This window comes from Equus caballus, chromosome 1, assembly GCF_041296265.1.
Source record: "Equus caballus isolate H_3958 breed thoroughbred chromosome 1, TB-T2T, whole genome shotgun sequence".
Classification (NCBI taxonomy): domain Eukaryota; kingdom Metazoa; phylum Chordata; class Mammalia; order Perissodactyla; family Equidae; genus Equus; species Equus caballus.
Genome location: NC_091684.1, coordinates 37,903,040 through 37,924,030, shown reverse-complemented (window position 1 = coordinate 37,924,030; position 20,991 = coordinate 37,903,040). Strand labels below are relative to the sequence as shown.

Here is a 20,991-nt window from a genome sequence, read left to right as displayed (position 1 = left end):
CAGGGGAATCCTCATTTCCCACCCAAGAGAGCAGGCAGAGCAACTCACAGGATTGAAGTGGAGAGCAGCTGATACTAACAACTAAAATATTAAAAGCATCTGTATTAATTTCTTGGGGCTGCCATAATAAAGTACTAAACTGCGGGGTTTAGAACAATGGGAATATATTGTTACACAGTTCTGGAGCCTAGAAGTCTGAAATCAAGGTGTTGGCAGAGCCATGCTCCTTCTGAAACCTGTAGCAAAAGGATCGTTCCCAGCCTGTTCCGGCTTCTGGTAGCTCCAGAAGCTGGAAGGTTCCTTGGCTTATGACAGCATAATTTTCATGGCATTCTCCCTGTGTCTCTTTGCATCTTCTTCCCTCTGTATGTGTCTGTCTCTGTGCCCAAATTTCCCTATTTTAATAAGGGCACCAGTCATGTCTGATTAAGGGGCCACCCTACTCCTGTATGGCCTCATCTGAACTAATTATATCTGGAATGACCTCATTCCCAAAGTCAGATTCTGACATTCTAGGGCCTAAGATTTCAAAATATAAATTTAGGGGGGACACAATTCAACCCATAACAGCACCTATTTATGAGGGCAAGGATTAGACTGCAGAAGTTTTCGTGGTTTGTAATAGGGTCATTTCAGAGACTCTCAGACTGACATCAATGAGGCCATCTATCTGAGTATAGTTTCCACCATGGCTGATAATCAGAACCATATGGTATTTGCTAAAACTGGAGTTTCTCAAGCCTCATCCCAGAAGTCCTGAATCAGAAAGAGATTCGGGGATTTGTGCATGAACAAGCACCCATGAGATTCTGATGTAGCCAGCTCTTCCCTGCCCTCATGTTTGGGAAGCACGGCTCGAGCCAACCCTCATGGGATGCTCAACATTCTTGCCTACGTGACAGCCAAGGCCTCTGAGGTGGTACCCAGACTCTTTCAACACTCCAGCCTCTGTAATGCCCATGGGGAGCTCTAAGTTCAGACAAGCCACCTCGGGACACTTGAGGGAGATGCACCAGGACTTCCCCAGATTTTTCTTTACACTCAGGTCCCAGATTATCTGCTTTGGCCCACAGCCAGCACCAAAAGCTCAGAGAAAACTGACTTCCAAGCCAGATTATTTCATTGAGTGGGAGCCAAGTTGAAGCTGATGCCTGGGAGCCGTCATCACACCCAATAACTTCTTCCCTTCAGAGAAATATAGACCGGGGGCCAGTGAGAGCTGGTGCCCAATTCAAGGAAGAAAACACCAGAGGCACTTGCATTACTCTGAGCTGAGCCTGGGAGAGCAGCTGAATGGAATGTGGAGGGAAAGCAGAAGTCACAAAGGGAAAGTGTCAGGGCAGGGTTAGCACCACATCTGCCCTGACAGGTCACACCTCCTTCCCCAGCCCACCTCAACATACTCCCAGTTAGCCTCTGAGACAAGAGAATCACCACTGTAACAACTGTACTTGCCAGACAAGGAACAAGACTGCAAAGAGCAGTAGAATGAGCTCCGGACTAGGCATCTATACTCCCCAACTCATTGTGCCTCTCAGAACCCCCATTTCTTCACCTGTTTCATCCCCACCATTGATCTTTTTGTTACAAGGAAGAGATATCCACTCCAGCAAGCCCAGGAGAAAGGAGGTTGACTCATTATAAGGATACTGGTCCCATGGAATCCAAGGGCAGGAAAAAATCCACTTGGCTTCGTGATAACCAGGGAGAGATTAAGAACTGTGGCTCTGTCTTTCAAGGACTGCATGACCCACCTCTCCTCTCTGCACCTCTAGTCACTTCCCCCTTTCTCTCCATTAAAGGGCTTCCTCTGGCGCTACTTCAGTGTGTACAGAAGTCATCCTAGTTGCCTCAGTCCCCAAAACTACATGGCCTTTCATCTCAGTTCCCCACAGCTCAATGGCTCAGTTTCTCAATGTTCCAATTCCAAATTCCCAGAAGAATCCAAGTCCATCCTGGGTCAGGCAACCGTCCTTCACCCAATTAGCTGTGACAGAGCAGTAGGTCACATAATACACACCCAGGCCCCTCGGCTGGGCATCTCATCGATGGTTGTGGGTAGAAGCAGCACCAGAGCAGGGTGCTGTAGGTAGGCAGCACCCCAAGGCCTGTCTACTATAGTAATACCAAAAAGTCACCGCCATTTTTTAAGCACCTACTAGATGACAGACACTGAGCTACATTAGCCCATGTCATCCTTACTTCAAACATTCAGGGTAACTATTTCAAATACAAAAACTGAGGCTCACAGAGCTGTGGTAACTTATCTAAGGTCACTCAGCTAGTAAGAGGTGGAGCAGGAATTCCAACTCAAATCCGCCAGATTCCAGAGTAGAGCACTTTCCTTTTTGCCAGCAGCCTAAGGCAAAGGGACCAGATGGTAACATTTCAGCAAGTCAGGGAAAAACTGGAGGATGACTTCTGTAACAATCTCTCCTCTGCCTATATGCCAGATTATATTGAGAATAAAGTGAAACCACCGATTGAAAAGTGCATTGGGAAAGCTGTCCAAAGATAAACATGAGGTCTTGAGCCTGCCTGCCACTGCTGTCCTGCAGCGTGGTGTTTACCCACTGGGCATTCCCTGAGGCCTGCGGAGCATTTGTTCACCTCTGCTCTGTGGCCAGAATTTATCAAGGCCACAGCATGGGTCTTAGCAGCCATCCAAGACCCCCTAGAAGGAACCACCCGCTGCTTACAATCTGGTGGTATGGCCCCACATAAACAGGATCTGAATTCTCAGCCCAGAGCTTGGCGCTCCAAGACTAGTGCTGTTTGAATTGGAGTAACTTTCTTGTTTTTCACTAAGAAATTTAGCCTCCAATGCCAAAAGGTTGGTTAATTGGGTTCAAGTTGGGTATAACAGAGCACAAAACACAGTCACAGGCAACTCTCCAGTGTAATGCCACCCTTCTAAGTCCAAGACGGGGGTCAGGCCCATGGAGTTTTTGCCCCAGATGGGAAGTGGCTTTCAGAGGCTCCTTCACACTCTGACAAGGTCGGGGAGCTCTGAAGCCATGGAACAGGCCATGCTCTTTGGCCCTTGCGACGGTTCATCTTCTGTGTCAGCTTGGCTAGGCTACGGTGCCCAGTTGTTTGGTCAAACACTAGTCTAGATGTTGCTGGGGTGGTATTTTCTGGATGCGATTAATATTTACACTCAGTTGAATTTAAGTAAAGCAGATTACCCTCTATAATGTAGGTGGGGCTCATCCAATCAATCGAAGGTCTTAAAAGCAAATACTTCCCCAAGTTTTCCTGGGGAAGAAGGAATTCTGCCTCAAGAAATCCTACCTGAGTTTCCAGCCTGCTGGCTTGCCCTATAGATTTCAGACTCAAGACTTCAGTATCAACTCTTATCTAAATTTCCAGCTTGAAATAATAACTCTCTCTTTCTGTCTTTCTGTCTCTCTCTCTCTTTCTCTCAGGAGAACCCTAACTGATACAGTTCTCAAGAGTTGAACCATTGATGGTGGCCTGATGACATTCGCCTCACATTAACTGAGTAACTACTGCAGGTGGAGAAGGAAGGAGAGGATGACGTGCAGTGCCCAGGTGCAGGTGTTGTAGAGTGAGTCCTGCCTCCTTCCATAGGCTCCTGTCTCTCCCCCAGAGACTCAGGTAGCCCGAGAGAGCTCCCTGAGGTTGGTATAGACCCTCACTACTCAAAGTGTGGCCCACAGATCAACTGCACGGGCATCGCTTGGGAGCTTTTTAGAAACACAGAAGCCCAGGCCCCACCTCAGACTAACTGAATCAGAACCTGCATTTTAACAAGATTCCTCAGTTATTCAAATACATGTAAAGCTCGAGAAGCACGGTGATTGAAGGCAGCCTGAAATTCCATGATGAACACTGGACTGAGTGTTAAGAGATACAAATGGAGTTCCTGACTAGACTCTAGCCAGCTCTGAGCACTTGGGCAAAATTAATAAGGAAATAGACTTGCTCAGAATTAACGAGAACAGGTTACATTGGTGAGGTTTCACTACATGCCAGGCAATGACCTAGGCACTTTGCATGTGTTAACTCTCCCAACCCTCTCATCAAACCTATGAGAAAGGTACTATTAATTTCCATTTCACAAGTGGCTAAACTGAAATACAGACATGTTAGGCAACCTGTCCAAGATCACACAGAAAATAAATAGTTGAGTCAGGATTTGAATTCAGAAAGCCTGGCCCTATAGCCATATACTCCCTCTCAGATTCAAAGCACAAAGTCTTCACAGTATTGTATCAGATGAATAAGAGAAGCTCAAGCATGGGAGTGATTCTATCTGACTGTAGGGTTTGAAGAAAGCTGCATGAAGGAGGCAACTTTTGAAATGGTCTTCGAATGACAGATAGGAGTTTGGTGGGAATTATAAGCCAGGTGCCTTCTATCAGAAGGAAGGCTGTTCCCATAGTCAAGATGGAGTTTCCATGCAGCCACGTATGCCTGTATCCATGCTATTCTTTCTGCCTGGAACATCCCACCATCATCCGTCCCCTCTTTCACTTGGTTACTTGGTTTCACCTGGTGAGTGTCATCCTTCAGACCTCAGCCTTCCAGGACCCCCAAACCAGGTCAGCTTTGCCTTTGGAACTCTCCTAACAGCAAGTGCTTTTCCTTCATGACACTTACACCAGCTTATTACTAAACAGTTAATGGGAGAGAGTGTCTGGTTAATGCGTGACTCTGCCACTAGACTGTGAATTTCTCCCACTAGAACTGCACCCAGTTCTTTTTTTAAGGTGTACAACATGATGATTTGACACATGTATACATTGTGAAATGATTGCCCCAATCACGTTAATTAACACATCCATAACCTCATATAGCTAAGATTTTTTGTGTGTTTGGTGAGAACACTTAGGACCTACTTTCTTACAAATTTCAAGTATACCTACAAACAGTATTATTAACTATAGTTACCATGCTGTACATTAGATCTCCAAGACTTACTCATTTACACCTGAAAGTTTGTATCCTTTGATCAACATCATCCAATTTCCCCCCACCCTCCAGCCTCTGGCAACTACTTTTCTACTCTCTGGTTCTATGAATTCAATTTTTTTAGATTCCACATATAAGTGAGATCGTACAATATTTGTCTTCCTCTGACTTATTTCACTTAGCATAACACCCTCAAGGTTCATCCATGCTGTTGCAAATGGAAGATTTCCTTCTTTTTTATGGCTGAGTAAATTCCATTGTGTGCATATATATATGCCACATTTTCTTTATCTATTCATTCATTGGCGGACACTTAAGTTGTTTCTGTATCTTGGCTGCTGTGAATAATGCTTCGGTGAACACGGGCGTGCAGTTACCTCTTCAGGATAGTGATATAATTTCCTTTGGATATACACCCTGAAGTCGGATTGCTGGATCATGTGGTAATTCTATTTTTTAGGAACCTCCACATTGTTTTCCATAATAGCTATACCAATTTACATTCCCACCAACAATGTACAAAAGTTCCCTTTTCTCCACACCCTGGCTAATGCTTGTTGTCTCTTGTGTTTTTGATAAGAGTCATCTTGACAGGTATGAGGTCATATTGCATTGTGGTCTTTATTTGCATTTCCCTGATGATGATTGAGCACATTTTCATATACTTGTTGGCCAATTTTGGTCTTCTTTGGAAAATTGTCTATTCAGGTCCTTTGGCCATTTTTTAACTGGGTGTTTTTGCTACTGAGTTGTATGAATATTTTGGATATTAACCCCTTATCAGATATAAGGTTTGAAAATATTTTCTCCCATTTCATAGGTTGCCTTTGCATTTTGCTGATTGTTTCCTTTGCTGTTCAGAAGCTTTTTAGTTTGATGTGGTCCCATTTGTTTATTTTTGCTTTTGTTGCCAGTGTTTTTGGTGTCATATCCAAAAAAATCATTGCCAAGACCAATGTCAAGAAGCTTTTCCCTATATTTTCTTCTAGGAGTTTTATGGTTTCAGGTCCTACATTCATTTCTTTAATACATTTGGAGTTAATTTTTGTACTTGCTATAAGATAAGGGTCCAATTTCCTTCTTTTTCATGTATATATCCAGTTTTCCCAACACCATTTATTAAATAGATTACCCTTTCCCCACATGTATTCTTGGCATCTTTGTCAAAAATCAGTTGACCGTATGTGCATGGATTTACTCCTGGGCTCTCTATGGGACTGTATTGGTTCTACTCACTTACGAATCTCTAGGCCAGTGCCTGGCAGACAGTAGGCATTCAGCACTCAGTAACTGTTAGATGCACAGTAAATGATCATCTGCAGCTCGCAGTCGTCACCAGCCATCCCCTCCCCCAACACAAAAGTTGGAGAATGGGCTGCAACCCAAAGCAGGAAACCAGCCTCCCCTTGATTAATAAACGACAAACAAGAAAGCTGCCAAACCTGCATACCGTGGGTTTATCCATTTCAACTCACTCCTACTTTGTAGCCACAATGAGCACAAATACCTGTTCATAATTCTAGTGGTTGTTACTTATACAAGGTTGTACTGTTACCTCCAAAGCATAGAAGATAAATCATGAATTTAAATTGAAAATGTGGAACACATTTCAACAACCCTGTGGCTTCTCCAAAAATCCAGATCAAAAAAGAATAAAGCTAAGTTGAATCCATCTATGTTTAAGGCACTGTGAGGTTAGTTCAAACACAGTAATGTTGACCTAAAGAAGCAAATTCTTCAGCATTCTATAATAGATTCAACAAGGTCTTGCACGTAAGTTGTCTTTCCAACATGAAAACCTTCTTTCAGAAGCTGGCATCGTTTTGATAAGGGATTAATTTAGTGGCGAATGAAAGGGTCCATTGCAATTTAGAGCCCTATTTTGTGTGGTCTGTTGGGTACCTATTGCAAAGTCTTCATCCCAGGCCACTTGGCTATGATGATGTTTAAATGAAGGCATCTCTTTTCCAAATCAGGTTGCCATTTATCAAAGCTGCAATTCTTCTCCTTAGGGTCCAGTTCCATGTTCATTTGCTTGTTTACCAAGTCTCAGTTGGTCTTTTTTATCCACAAATATAAATATGCTTCCAACTTTGATTTAGGGCCAAGGATTTCTAAAAGCAGGTCAGACTTCAGAATGTTATTCTTTCCTGCGGGAGGGCCTTATCAGATCCCGTCGCACACATATTGCTTTTGTGAAAATAAACTCACTTGAAAACCAATAAGAAGCCCAGCTTTTGGGAGCAGTGACAGTGAAAACAAACCATAAATGTAGCTGTGAGCTTTACTGGCAGAGGTTTCTCTTCCTTTCCAAAGACAGCAAAGAATCCGCTATGAGACATTCAATTCTCCTGTAATTCTGGATTGCCAAAGCAAATTTAAGTTGCAGCAGCGTTATCCAGCAGCCCAGCACAATCATGTGGGTTGAAATCACTGATTTCAAAAGGAGGGATTTCTCTGGAAAAGGGAATGATGGTGTTTACAGTTCCCCTTTGAGACCTTTGAGTTCTGACTGCTAGTCTGTTCACAAGAAGACAGAAATTATAGGAAATTAGAAGAAAAAATCCTTCAGTGTTGACTGTCAGCCTCCCTCCTGAGACTTCTAAAGAATAATGATTCATTTATGCCTTGGCTTAATCTTCTGAGTTCTGGCCTCACACATTAAGGAAAACTGAAAGGGCAACTTTTCTCTGCTAGGCTATGTCTGGCCAAATACTGATTATTGAGGGCCAAGTCCTGAAAATTAATTTCCACAACAACCTAATAAGGCAGGTACACATATCAGCTCCATTTTATAGATGAGGAAATTGAAGCTCGAAAGGGTAAATAGCTCCCCCGGGCTCCCACAGCTTGTAAAGACAGGACCTGGGCCTGAATACTGGTCTCTCTGACTCCTGACCCTCAGCTGCTTTGCCTCCCCGACTTTGGATTGTTTAATACAAGTCTCAGGCCAGCGCCTTGGGTCTGCTCCCATGGGATTTTTCCTTCCCCATATCCTCCTCCTCATCCCTCCAGTCTTGTCTTCTAGTCGGCATCTTCTCAGGCCTGTCCATGGCTGATGCCCTGAGCAGATTACAGGCCCAGGGGACAGGGCCTGTGTCCCTCGTTTCCCATTTATCTCCAGGGCCTATGACAGCACATCAAGACTCTCAAAACCTATGGTGTGTGACTGATGATTATTGGGGCTTAAATTCCCTCTTCTAAAATGTTACTCATCTCATCTGGGAAATCCCTTGATCTTGAGACTCCCCTATCCATCAGGCAGGTCACAGACAAAAATATTCACCCAGACCCACAGTCCTCTTTCCTCACCCACCATGAGAGACCAGTTCCCACTGTGCAGGAGGGAAGACCACGAAAAGAGAAAGGAAAGAAGAAAAGAGAAAGGAGAGGAGAGAAAAAAGATGGTGGGGTAGCAGTAGTCGGGGGTTAGTTCTGCTCACACCTGGCAGCAAGCCCCGTTCTCACTACTGCTATATTTTATAAAGGCCTAGAAAATTTAAAGCAATTTGAATTTGGAAAATAAGTCATGAGAAATTTAACAAAACTACAATTATTAACAACCTCTTACTCATTGTTTGTCTTTATTGCATTTTGCTTTTCTTTATCCTTTACTCGAGAATAGGAGGACACAGTAAAACCAAACTAACCAGCTGAGCTCTGTCTGAGAGGCCAAAGAAAAGTTGACCTGTGACTTTTATCTATTAACAAGGCCTACTCTCTACTAAAGGCATAGGTGAACAAATTGACCTCTCTGAGTTCTACATTAAAATACTAAAAACCCAAGTGAGCAGTTGTATGCATGACAAACACAACTTCCCAGCCTGGAGAGCCCTTTGGAATTCATGATACTGCCCAGAGACACTGTGGCTCAGTGGAAAGAGCACAGGACTTGGTGGGCTTTCCCTAACCTTCCCCACTAACAAGCCGTGGGACCTTGGGAAAGTGACTTACCCTCTCTGAACTTCATTCTTTTCAGCTATAAAATGGGAATAACTATGGGCTGCTCCGAAAGAAATGGGCATGCCTCTGCGCTTAATTATCCTGATGCTTAACCTGTATTGTGGAAAAGAATCCACTGTCGGCATGGAACACGGAGAGACAGAAAGATTTCCTTTAGGCAAAGGTGTCAGACAAGGGTAAATTTTATCTCCCTATCTGTTTAATCTGTACACAAAATCATATCATATGAAAAACTGGGCTACACTCAGATGAAGGAGGAGTGAAAATTGGTGGAAGAAATATCAACAATCCAAGATATGCAGATGACACCACCTTACTGGCAGAAAGCAACGATGACTTGAAATGAGATCCGATGAAAGTGAAAGAAGAAAGTGTCAAAGTAGGACTGCATTTGAACATCAAGAAGACAAAAATGATGACTACAGAAGAACTACACAACTTTAACGTAGACAATGAAGACATAGAAATTGTTAGATTTTGTTTCCCTTGGTTCAGTCATCAATTTAAATGGAGACTGCAGCCAAGAAATCAAGAGAAGACTGAGACTTGGAAGGGCAGCAATGAAAGAATTAGGAAAGAGCATCAAGTGTAAGGAAGCGCCGTTAGAGACTAAGGCCAAAATCATCCGCACTCTCACATTCCCAATTACCACGTACAGGTGCAAAAGCTGGACAGTGAAGAAGGGTGACAGGAAAAAAAAATTGATTCAATTGAAATATGGTGTTGGAGGAGAGCTCTATTGATACCCTAGACTGCCAGGAAGATGAACAAATGGGTCCTAGAGCAAATTAAGCCTGAACTATTGCTGGAGGCAAAAATGATAAAACTGAGGCTGTTCGACTTTGGGCACACCACGAGAATACAGGATTCTTTGGAAAAGACAGTAATGCTAGGAAAAGTAGAAGGCAGCAGGAAAAGAAGACCAAATATGAGATGGATCGACTCCATAAAGGAAGATAGGCATGAGTCTACAGAAGCTGAATAGGGCTGTTGAGGACTTGAGGACGGGACGTGGAGGACATCACTCATTCATATGGTCGCCAGGAGCTGATTCATGTGGAGCTGATTTAATGGCATGTAACAACACCACCACAAAAGGTTCTCAGTAACCTTAGTTAAATTCCAATGCTAATGGCCTCTTGTACTCACACTGTTGGTGGCCACTGCCCTCCTGAAGTTTTCTGAATTTCCGAAGCTCCCCTGGGCAATTTATCAATGTTTGCCTACACCAAGGGCCCTGGTATGCCTATTACTTCTGCCTGTTGGCCTACCCTCCTCTCCTGCCCCTCACAAAATTCCATTCTCTCATTTAACTAAACAGAGTTGAGAGACATGCAACTGAGTCTTTAGTTGAAAATAATTCTCACTAAGGTATGAATAGTCAGAGGTAAACCTCCTGGGCAGTTTTGCAGCTTTGCCACAGACAAACCCAGCTGTGTCTGCCTTGCACCATCTCTTAACCTCTTTCTCTTAACTTTCCTCCTCCGTAGATTGAGATGGTTGAGTCAGATGGTTGGCAAACTCCTGTTCAGCTTTGTCAGTAGATGGGTCTCCAGCATTTATTTGTGGCCAGTAAACGCCACCTCCTCGACCTAAGAGATCTGAGTTTTCTCTTCCCAAGTCCACAGCCTTCCCCTTCAATGCTCTCCAGCATCTACCTCGGCTTGGCCTCTCCATGCAGCTTAGTCCCAATTTGGAGGCCATATCCACTTCAACAGGAGGAAATCCTCAAATACAAATTATGTGCAGATTTTTAAATTGAGTTTATTCCAATTCTGCTCATTACAAAAAGGTTTAGAGGTGACTTAGAACAGAAGATATAAGATTAATTATAGTACACAGTTATTATGACACCAGATTAGAAGCAGCTGAAGTCACAAACCAGCCTCTTAAAAGGCCAAATGAGACATTTCAAAGATTAGCCCAGTATCTCGGGGTCTCTCTGTCCTTTCTTCCTGACCGCAAGTCATAAACAAATTCTGCCCCACACAGTCTCCATTCTCCACTCTTGCACTTCCCAGCTCCTTCCAGTGATCGTATCCAGCATGCTTGGGGCTTTCTCTCTCTACCCAGGGAAAGCAGAGGCTAGAACAGTAGAGACTGGCACAACAGGAAGCTGCCTCTTTTCTGGGCCTTGCCTTTTTAGGAGAGCAAATAGTGTTTTCTTGATGCTCTTGGTCTTTCTGTCTTGCACTTTAGCCATCCACCCTTAGGGCACCTTAACCTCTGCACCCCTCCCCTGGTTCCTGTTGGCCAGTGGTTCCCAACCCTGGCTGCCCATGAGAATCATTTGAAGAGCTTAAAAGATGCTGGTACCTGGGCCTCAACCCAATTAATTTAGAATATCTGTTGGAAGGGACTGGCCCTCTGTATCTGTAAAGCCACTGGGGTGATTCTAACATGCAAGCAGGGCTGAAATCCACTTCTGTAGATTTTCACCTTTGGACCTCCTGTCTTACATTGTCTGCTAGTATTTCCAGCTTCCTAAAATACTACAATTGAATATTCCTTAGGGTTGGGGGAAAACAAAGACAATGTCATTGCTCTCACCAAAGGTAACTTTTTTTAAAAAACAGCAATAGGAAATAATCTTCGCTTAAAGATTATTTCATTCTCTTTACATATGGCATAACATATTTTTTCTAGCGGCTTTTAGTAGTTATTTTAAAATATAAACATTTTATTTATTCATATATTTTATTGTAAAAGCAATTCATTTTGTTTTCAGATACATTGGTCCAACTGAGCAAATTCTTGATTCTCACAGATAGTTAGCGGCAAAGTAATTTTTGGCAAATATAAGCAAATGCTATCAAAAGTCCATCCCTGCGCTGGTCATTAAAAAGGCAAAAGGTATAGGAATCTGTCTTCTTTTGAAGCTGAAAGACATCTTTGCACAGATAGGATAAGAGGCATTCATTCAACAAAAAGCTGGTGAATTTCTCTCTGGTACCAGGCACTGCTCTGGGCCTGGCATACAGGGCTGCAATTTGAACCATTCACATCATGCTCTTCCACCCCACGTCCTACGACTTGATTATTCCTATCCTGACTGCTAATCGAATTGTCTGACAACATTTTTATCTTCTTGTTTTCAATCTTTTTCTTTTTCTTCAATAGTCCGTCTTCATCATCCCTGAGTTTCACTTTGGCTTCAGTCTCTTTGATCTCATTGTTTCTGAATGTTCTCCTTCAATTCTTCTGGAGTTCTTCTATTCAATTCAGCCATTTTTGTATTTCTTATAACTTATAAACTTCTCATTAATTATGTAAAAGAAAAAATTCTTAAAGGCAGTCACAACCTGTTGTAGTCTAGGAACCTTAATCAATAAGAGACCTAGTTTTGTCACCAGCACTAGACATGCCACCTGAACTGAGGGGAGAGCACTGAAGCATCTTACATATAGGTAGACTAACAACTCATTTACCTGCATCTAGGAGGCAAAATCTCCCTCATTCACAACTTTCCAAAAATTCTCTAGCACTAAAACTGAAACTTAACTTCTGAAACAAGAATCTCACAGTGGTGGGCTGCTGGCTAATTCAGCTGGCATATGAGTTTTAACTGGCACTGACAGTATTTTTTAATTGAGATATAATTGACATATAACATTGTATTAATTTTAGGAATACAATATAATGATTTGATATATGTATATCTTGTGAAATGATAACCACAATAAGTTTAGCCAACAGCCATCACCGAACACAGTTACAAATTCTTTCTTGGTGTGACTACCACTACTCCTTCCCCCCACACACATACACAGACCCTTTCCACTCTCAACTGTTCTGTGGGCTAGGAAACAAGAAGGTAATTTGATTAGAATTGTGTCATTCTAAAGTAATAATAAAATAATAGTAAGTAGAAAAAGTCATCATAATAGACTCTGAGTTAGGAAATCCTTAGGGAAAATGACTCTTTATAATAAATAAAATTTAGTGTAAGTTTTTCATTCACCATTTGGACGTTCAGTTACAGCTCTTAAAAAAAAGGTTGATAAATACTTGACTCCTGTCTAATGAAAGACTTAGCAATTGAAAATCTGAGAACTAGATTTCCCATGAAGAATCAAAATCTCACTCACTAAGCCAAATAAAAAACGTGCCCACTGATCTTCAGTTCTTGGCCGTCACTGCCATCTACAAGACAAACAACCAGAAACAAACAGCCACAGATGTTATACCCTCTCTTGAGTTGATTGGGAGGCACCAAGAACATTTGTGCGCCCAGCACTGTGGTATGAGTCATTCGTGTAAGCAGCAAGCCACTCTTCCCTAACTGGGCAACTGTGGCCAAGCTAGTCCAGCCAAAAACTTCTCATTCTGCACTCAGAGGCCTCAAAAGCAGCTCACTCAGAGGGCCTGGGGCTACTTGCTCCCCTCACACCCAGTCAGGCCCACCGCCCACCCCAGCCTAGCGTTTTGTCTCTTCTTACCTGGGCTGCTACAGTGACCTCACCAGTGAACTTCTGCTTCCCATCCCTCTCTCCCTGGGCTGTCCTGGTCAAATGTTCTAACCCTCTGCTCTCATCGTGTTGTTTCCAGGCAGAGACAAATTTCAGTCTCTCTCTCTGTTACCTAGACAAAAAAAGACTCCTTTGCTCCATCTCCATCATTCGCTTGCACCTCACCTGACTGCAGCCCTCAGCCCTATGGCCAAGCACATTTATCTCTGCTTTCCCACCACACCATAGTCATTGCCACTTCCTGCCTTTACTCTTGCTCTTGCGCCTTCCAGACACCATCTCTTTTCCTCTATGTCTGTCCAAATTCTACCCAACCACATGTCTACTCAAGAAGCCATTCCCAACCACTCCACTCCTTCCCGGTTGTTCCTTTCATTCAGCTCCTCTCAGTTCCCAATGTTTTAAGCCTTCCTTTTCTTTTCCGACTGTCCTGGGCATAGGCCCTGGAGTTGAGCAGGAGTCTTACCTGAAACTTTTTGGTGGCTCCTGGCCCGTTTTCATCCCCCTAAATACTAACACATTCAAGGAACACAACTGACCTTGTAAATGAAGACGACCCTAAGAAGGGCTAGGTTTCTGTTTGGAAAAACTGCAGTATCTCTCCCACAATGATACATTGCCCTTCAAGTTTCATGGAGAAAGTGCGGATGGGCTCGGTTCCCAGATATCCAGCAAAGAAAAAGCAAGTCAGCCTCCTCCCCTCCCCCAACCACCCCGCACTTGCCAAACAGCATTTAAAATGCACTTCAGTGCGTGCAGTCTTTTCATTTGAGAAGGAAACAAGTCTCTATGTTCTGTTTCTCCCATTTTATTAAGGACAGAGGTCATCCCAGGAAGGGGAAGCGTAGTTTCCAAGAGAGGACTTGTGAAGGAGTGGAGGTGGGGTGGGGGAACTCTCTCATCCCTTCTCTTCAGCCTGCTTCACCCCTTCAGGAGAACAAGCTCAGCTTTCAGAGTGAATTCTTTTCCGCGTGGCCTCTGCCAGGACTCGGCTGAGGCAATACCCAGGAGGATTTAGTGATAGTTCAAGGTCGGACAAGGTGTCCAGACAGGACTCACCAGAGGAGTTGGCACTAAGACGGCTGTGAGATAAGGGAGTGGAGAAGGGGAAAAGGGAGAAGGCAGGGTATACGTGCTAAAAGGAAGCCCAGAAATCTCCTCACCCCCCGACACACTCCTGCACAGAAACACATTCTTCTCTTTCCCTCCCCTTCTCTAACCCCCAAGGCATTTCTATAAATAAACAATAAGACCCGAGCCTGCCTGCAGCCTGTTAACTCTTGCTGGGTTCTGGCTGTGAGTACATAAATCGTCACACTGCTCCTCACTTCACAGTTTGCAAAGCCCCCTCCCACGTGTAATCTTCACCTGTTTCCTACATCACACACCTTAAGGGGCCTGTCAGCCCCTCACCGGTCCCATACACGAAACTATGGGCACCCCACCTCCACACTTTCAAAGTTCTTAGCCTTAAAACTAGAAGCTTCAGTTTGTGCTACTCAAAAAATCACCACACACATCTTCAAACATTATTTGCACAGCCCTGATAATCAGAGCCACCACCTAGCAAACATCTTCTCTGTTCCAGGTACTATGCTAAGCGATTTACAGGCCTGATCTATTTAAATTCCACCACAACCCTGAGCTGTCGAGATGATGGAGGCACTTTGTAGATGAGGGAAGAGAGGCTCTGACGTTGTGGTACTTGACTGAGGTTCCAAGCGGAGAGTGTGGGTGCTGAGTTTTGAACCCAGGTCTGTATGACTGTACCACACATGTTCTCAACCTCTGCCCTGAGGTCCTCTTACTAAAAGTCCTCCAGTTTCTAAGATTGCAGAGCATCTACTGAGGGGTCTAGTCAGACATCTGGAGTGCCAGGATTAATAACCAATTAAACTTCCCCAAGCCTCCAGGGACAGCTTTTGCTTTTCACTTCAGTGAAATGTGTTTTGCTAGACTCTATACGAGGTACTGTGGACACAGCAATAAACAAGATAGACAGGTCTTGCCCTCATAGATCTTACAGTCTGGTTAGGGGAGAGGGTCCATAAATGAACACACAGTTAAATGTGTACCCCGGTTCACCAAGTTCCAAATCAACAGAGTATAAATGTGACATAGTTTTAATTTTTTCCAAACACTGTTCTCAACTGTACTAGGTCAAGTTATCTCTCTCCCTCTTTCTCCCCTTAAAATATCTCCGACAGATTACTTCCTGTCACTTCCAGTTATTGAAATTTAGTCCAGGCCAGTTTAACTCCCGTCTCCTATCTGATCCAAAGCCCTCTGCCCTCCCAGGGTGGGCAAGACTTGCTGTTGGAGGGGCTTGGCGTGAAGGAGCAGGGGGCCTTGAGCTCTTCCTCACCGCTCCCTACAGCCCACCTCACAGACCCCCGTGTTGCCAGAGACCCCCTTATCCAGAGGGTGGTCATCTTAGGTGGGGGCCAGCAAGTCAGCTCAGGCCCACAAGCTTCCTAGTGTCCTTTGGACCCATGGGGATTCAAGCATCCTGCCACGCCAAGCCATGGGAGAGACCCTGCCCCCTTGCCATCCTTTCCTTCAGGCCTGCCTTCTCTCTCAGTGTGTTTTTTCCCCCTGGGACACAAAGAGACGCAGCGCAGGTAGCAGGACTGCTGCCCTAGCAGGTATCCGGCCAGGAAATATGACACTAGTGATTCCCAAAGTGCACCCCTGACTCTCCCTGGCCCTGGAGGAGGGAGGAAGCACCCCTTTCTCTGCCCCAGAGAGGAATGCTTTCACCAGGACCTCTGTGCACAAGCTGACTCCGAGGAGCTCAGCCTTCTCATTATAGACCTGGGATGGGGGCAGAGTGGATGTCATTAGGGCCAGTCCTGACATTTCAATTGTTGAAGACTTGCTGGGGAGCTCTCTTTAGAAACATGGGCTACTTAGCAGCTTTTGTGTCACCTTTGGGCCTTGGCAGCCATTCTAAGTCAACAGAAAAGGCCTCACTCAACATTCTGTTACAGATAAAATGATCATTGTAAGACATGTGATGATGGAAAAGAACAGGGTACTATGAAAGGAAATATCCATGCTCTAGAATCAGACTTCTTGATGTCAAATCCCAGCTCTGCTTACAGTGTGCCCTTGGGCAGGCTATTTAACCTCTCTGTGCCTCGGCTGCCTTACATATAAAATGGTCATGATAATAATGCCGACTCCATAGGATTAAATAAGAAAATGTGAATACAACTCTTAACACAGGGCCTGGTATATTAATAAATGTTCAATAAGTTCCTTGTGGACCTGGATTGAGGGAGTCAGGCACTTCATGGGCGCTCAACAACCTTTGATGAAATAATAAATGAAGGATTTGAGATTGGTCAAATTTCAATTTGAGATTGGGTAGTCAGAGATGACCACTCTGAGGAGGTGACACTTAAGCTTTGACGTGAAGGATGAGGGAGACGTCAGCCGAAGAGCCAAGCTAAGGCGAAAGGAATAATGGGATTAGTTACCTTATGCCTCCTTATGGTGAAATTTCTCCTGAGTCCAATTTAGACAGGTTATACCTGTATCATATTACATAATAGACCTAGAAAAATTGCCTTAGACATTTTAATACAATGTGTAAATACAGAGTTATAGGACGCTAATTCCCTGGAGACCAAAGGTTGTCATAACTCCCAGGAGCTGAAGCCCTCCAGGGGCCTCCGTCCCCATCACAGCAGTTCTAGCAATGCAGTCAGTGGCTCCACCATTTTCTCTGCTGGTGGGCTGGTCAGGAGTCTTCCAGAAGCCCACAGCTTCTTCAGGACACATTGCTTGTCTACAAAGGAAGTCAAAAGATCAGTATCACCCCAGCACAGGGTCCCTGCTCCCCACCAAAGGCAAACCTGTAAAACTCTACAGAGGTTGCCCTCTATCCACTGCCCCCATGACCTCCTCTCTCTGCCCCCCTGTAACTGACAGCATACTTCCCCTACCCAACATTTCAAGTGACAAATTGGAGGGCAGCTAGAACAAAGAACCAGGGTGAGGAAGGGCACGGGAGCAAGGACAGGTGGGAAAGACGTGGCTGGGTTTGCCCTATCTCAGACCACACCAGCTGAGAGTCCTCTCCACAGCAGGCGCTCATGAAAAGAGCACTGAATAAATATTGAGAGGATGCTGACAATCCCCAAGGAACTAAAGGGCTGGGATGTGACTGAGTGGAGTTAAAGGCTTCCAAGATTCACAGGGCAAGAATGCCAATGGAGGCCCAGCCCAGTCAATCCCCTTCTCTTCCCATCATGACTGCATCCTGCACTGGGGACCCCACCCTCATGCAGTGGGCACTCCAGCCCACATGTCCAAGCCCTGTTCACACATACTCCCTCTGCCACCCTCCTCCAAACAGCCACCTCTCAGAACCAAGGGCACGGCCACTGGTGGTGTAGTCCACCCTCAGGAGGAAGCACTCAGAGCAGAGGCTGGCACAGGCCCTGGAGGTAGGCTCAGATGGGGAAGCAATTGCACGATCTAGGGGTACTATGGGCATAGTCTAGAAGGGGGGATGTACATAGGTTCCAGGTGGGCACATCCCCTTGCTCTCATGGACTTCTCACTCTGTGGGGAGGGGTGTGGCTGGAGGAGGGCCAGAGAGGGGCCCTCTAAGGTGCAGGGGCTGAGGGCAGGGGTGCTGAGGGTGGTATCATGCTCTCATTAGCAGAACACCAGAAGGTAGACCTGGGCAAGTGGATAGGAGTTAGAAGGAAGAATATGCATTAGAAAGCTTGCTTCCCCTCTCTCCCATACATTTATATGTCCAGCTCGAAATTCATCTGCATTTCCAATTATCCACAGAATAATCACCTGTGGATGCTACACTGTCACCTCTAACTCAGTATATACAAAAATACAATCTTTCTCCCAAACTTCACAAAATCCCCCACTTCAGTCAATGGTACCATAATTTTTCATGGCCCAGGCTAAAACAGTGGCATCATCTACTCTGCCCTCTCCACCTTCCCCAATACCCAGTTTATCTCTCTGTCTGAGCCCTCTTAGCTAAAAGTAAAAATATATATATTATAAAGTAAAAATAAGATGATTCGTAGTGAGAGATCAGACTTTGGAAATTGGAAAAACAAAACAGCATTTCAAAGTAGTTTCCACCTTTGAGGAATAAGAGAATCTTCCTATCACATCTTAAATCACAGGCCTCCGGTGGCGGCCTCCACCTGCAGCAGCCTCATAAGCAGAACAAGTCAAATGGCATTTCAATGCCAACAGAAGTTATTTCCAACATAAAGCTCTAAGATCCCAAAACAATTTTATGACTATGACAGTTGTCATGAAAATAGTTTAAAAGTACACATAGAATATTTGTTATTTGTTTGCTACTAAGGAGGAGGCTTTTGGGATTTATTTCCATTTCTTAAAGTCGTCAGCCAGGACTTTGGTAGCAACAAAATCAAGATGCTGGCTAGATGGTAGGTCAGATTCCACATGAAGTAAATGATCAGAGCCAGAGTCAGCTTCCACGAGGAAGGGCGTGTGTCATAAATCCGGAGGTAGACATATGAACAAGTAGTTCGTAGGCTATTAACTAGGGTCTATCCAAAGATTAAGTTTGAAGGTTGCATCATCCAACAGTGCACATGAGTGGACATTTGAGTCTGCGCGTGTCTCCGGTTACGGCCGTTTTTAGTTCCTTTGAATCTGGTCAGCATTATAAACGGCTGGGATAAAGTATCTGCAGGAGGAGTATGTATAAGCATGTGATTCACCAGCTCCTCTGACTCAGTGGACCCATTCCTGTCATGAGCTGTTAATACCTAGACCCATTGACGGAGCATGAGTGGGGCAAAGAGGCTATGAGAAGCTGTACCAGCAAGTAGCCAAGAGCCCCCACTGGCTATCTTGATGACTGTATTCTTTTGTAATATGTAGCATCTATATCTTTTGTTGCTGTAGTAGCAAGTTTTTGGCATGGGTGTGGCCTGATCATTGTTTCCGTGCACACTGAAACTAGATGATGATATAATGAAGCTGGAACAGATCCTAAGATGGGAGGGTGCCTTTCTCTACCTGGGTTTGACGTACCCTTAGTGTAGATAATTAAGGGCTTGGAGGCTGTGCTAGGAATCATAAAGGCAGGGTGGTGTAGGTGCCTCTAGTCTTAGGTGGTGGTAGCAGCAAAGGGCTTTCCACTCCAAGAGTGCCATTTAGAATGGTAAGTGAGGTGGATACCATGTTAAGTAGGATTGCCCTTTCTATCACCTAGAACCCCAGGCATAAGCACTAAGAACCTAGAAAATCGCTGGTCCTTCACAGAAACATCTGAGGATTTAGCTTTTATTTTCATTTCTGCAGCAGCCATGAGAGCACAAAGGAAACTTCTGCTCAGCTTGACACAATCTGGCATCTCAAAATCATAAAGAAGTTTAGGAAAACACACATAAAAATGGTCCATTGTCATGAATTCAAACTACATCCTAAAGCCTGGCAGAACAATGCTTTCAAAACTCAGATGTTCCAAAGCAATTTATTCTTCTTAAGGGTTATATGGGGAAAACATAATCCCTACCTCCAAAACAGATACTGAAAAGAAAAGAAAAGTTCTATATGGATGCAAATGGAAAAGTTTCTACTGTGCTGATAGGTACTAATAAAACCTGTTTAAAATTTTTTATTATAAAGTATTATTTACATATGAAATAATATATATACAAGAAATTTTTGCTTAAGAAAGAAAATGTTATCAATACTTTTGAATCCTTCTTTATACTCCTCCCCAATTCCTTCCATCCTCCTCCCCCTAATAAGTAGAATTACTTCCTTGCTTGCCTTTATTTTCCCACATATATACATTGACAGAGAGTCATTAAAAAAATCTGTACGTTTTGTGTGGTTTCAAACCTTAAGTAAATGAATTATTCTATATGTATTTTCTGCAACCTGCTTTTTTGCTCAATTTTATGTTTGTGAAATTCATGACGGTAGTTGTAGCTGCCATTCATTTTCGCTTATGTTTTGTATTCAGCTGAACTAATAGAATTTATTTATCCAACCTACTCTCACGGACAGTTGTGTTGATTTCAATTTTTGCTTTTACAAGTGACACTGTTATAAACATACTTATTTATCTCCTGATATACATGCTGAAGAATTTCTCTGAAGGATATATACATAAAAGTAGAATTGTTATGCATCTTCAACTTTACAAAGCTCAGTTGTTTCCCAAATGGTCACCAGCAGGGTATGAGACCCACTGTCCACAACCTCACCAACACTTGCTGTTTTCAGATGTTTTCCTTTTGCCCTTCAGTTGGATTTGAAGTAGTATCTTGTTATGATTTAATTTGCATCTCCCTGATTATTATTGAAGTAGAATCTTTTCATATGTTTATCGGCCATTCATGTTTCTTCTTCTGTGAAATGCCTATTCAAGTATTTTGCCCATTTTTCTATAGGTTTTTTTCCTTACTAAGTATCAGCGTTCTTTACATATTCTGCATACTAATCCTTTGTCAGTTATAGCTTCTCCCACTTTATAGCCAATCTTTTCACTTTCTTTCAGTTGTCTTCTGATTTTAAAAAAAATCTAAATTTTAATGTGGTTAAATTTATCGGTTGTTTCCTTTATGTTTTTGTTTCTTTTTTATCTGAGAAA

General features: G+C 43.7%; 1 long non-coding RNA gene across 1 annotated transcript in view; it reads right to left on the bottom strand.

Moving 5' to 3' along the window:
• Window positions 1–14,186, bottom strand: part of LOC138923379 (uncharacterized) — a 38,488-nt gene extending 24,302 nt beyond the window's left edge. The window contains exon 1 of the long non-coding RNA XR_011436898.1: window positions 13,910–14,186. This is a non-coding gene — a long non-coding RNA (uncharacterized lncRNA). The remainder of the gene's footprint in view (window positions 1–13,909) is intronic.
• Between the last annotated feature and the right edge of the window lie 6,805 nt (window positions 14,187–20,991).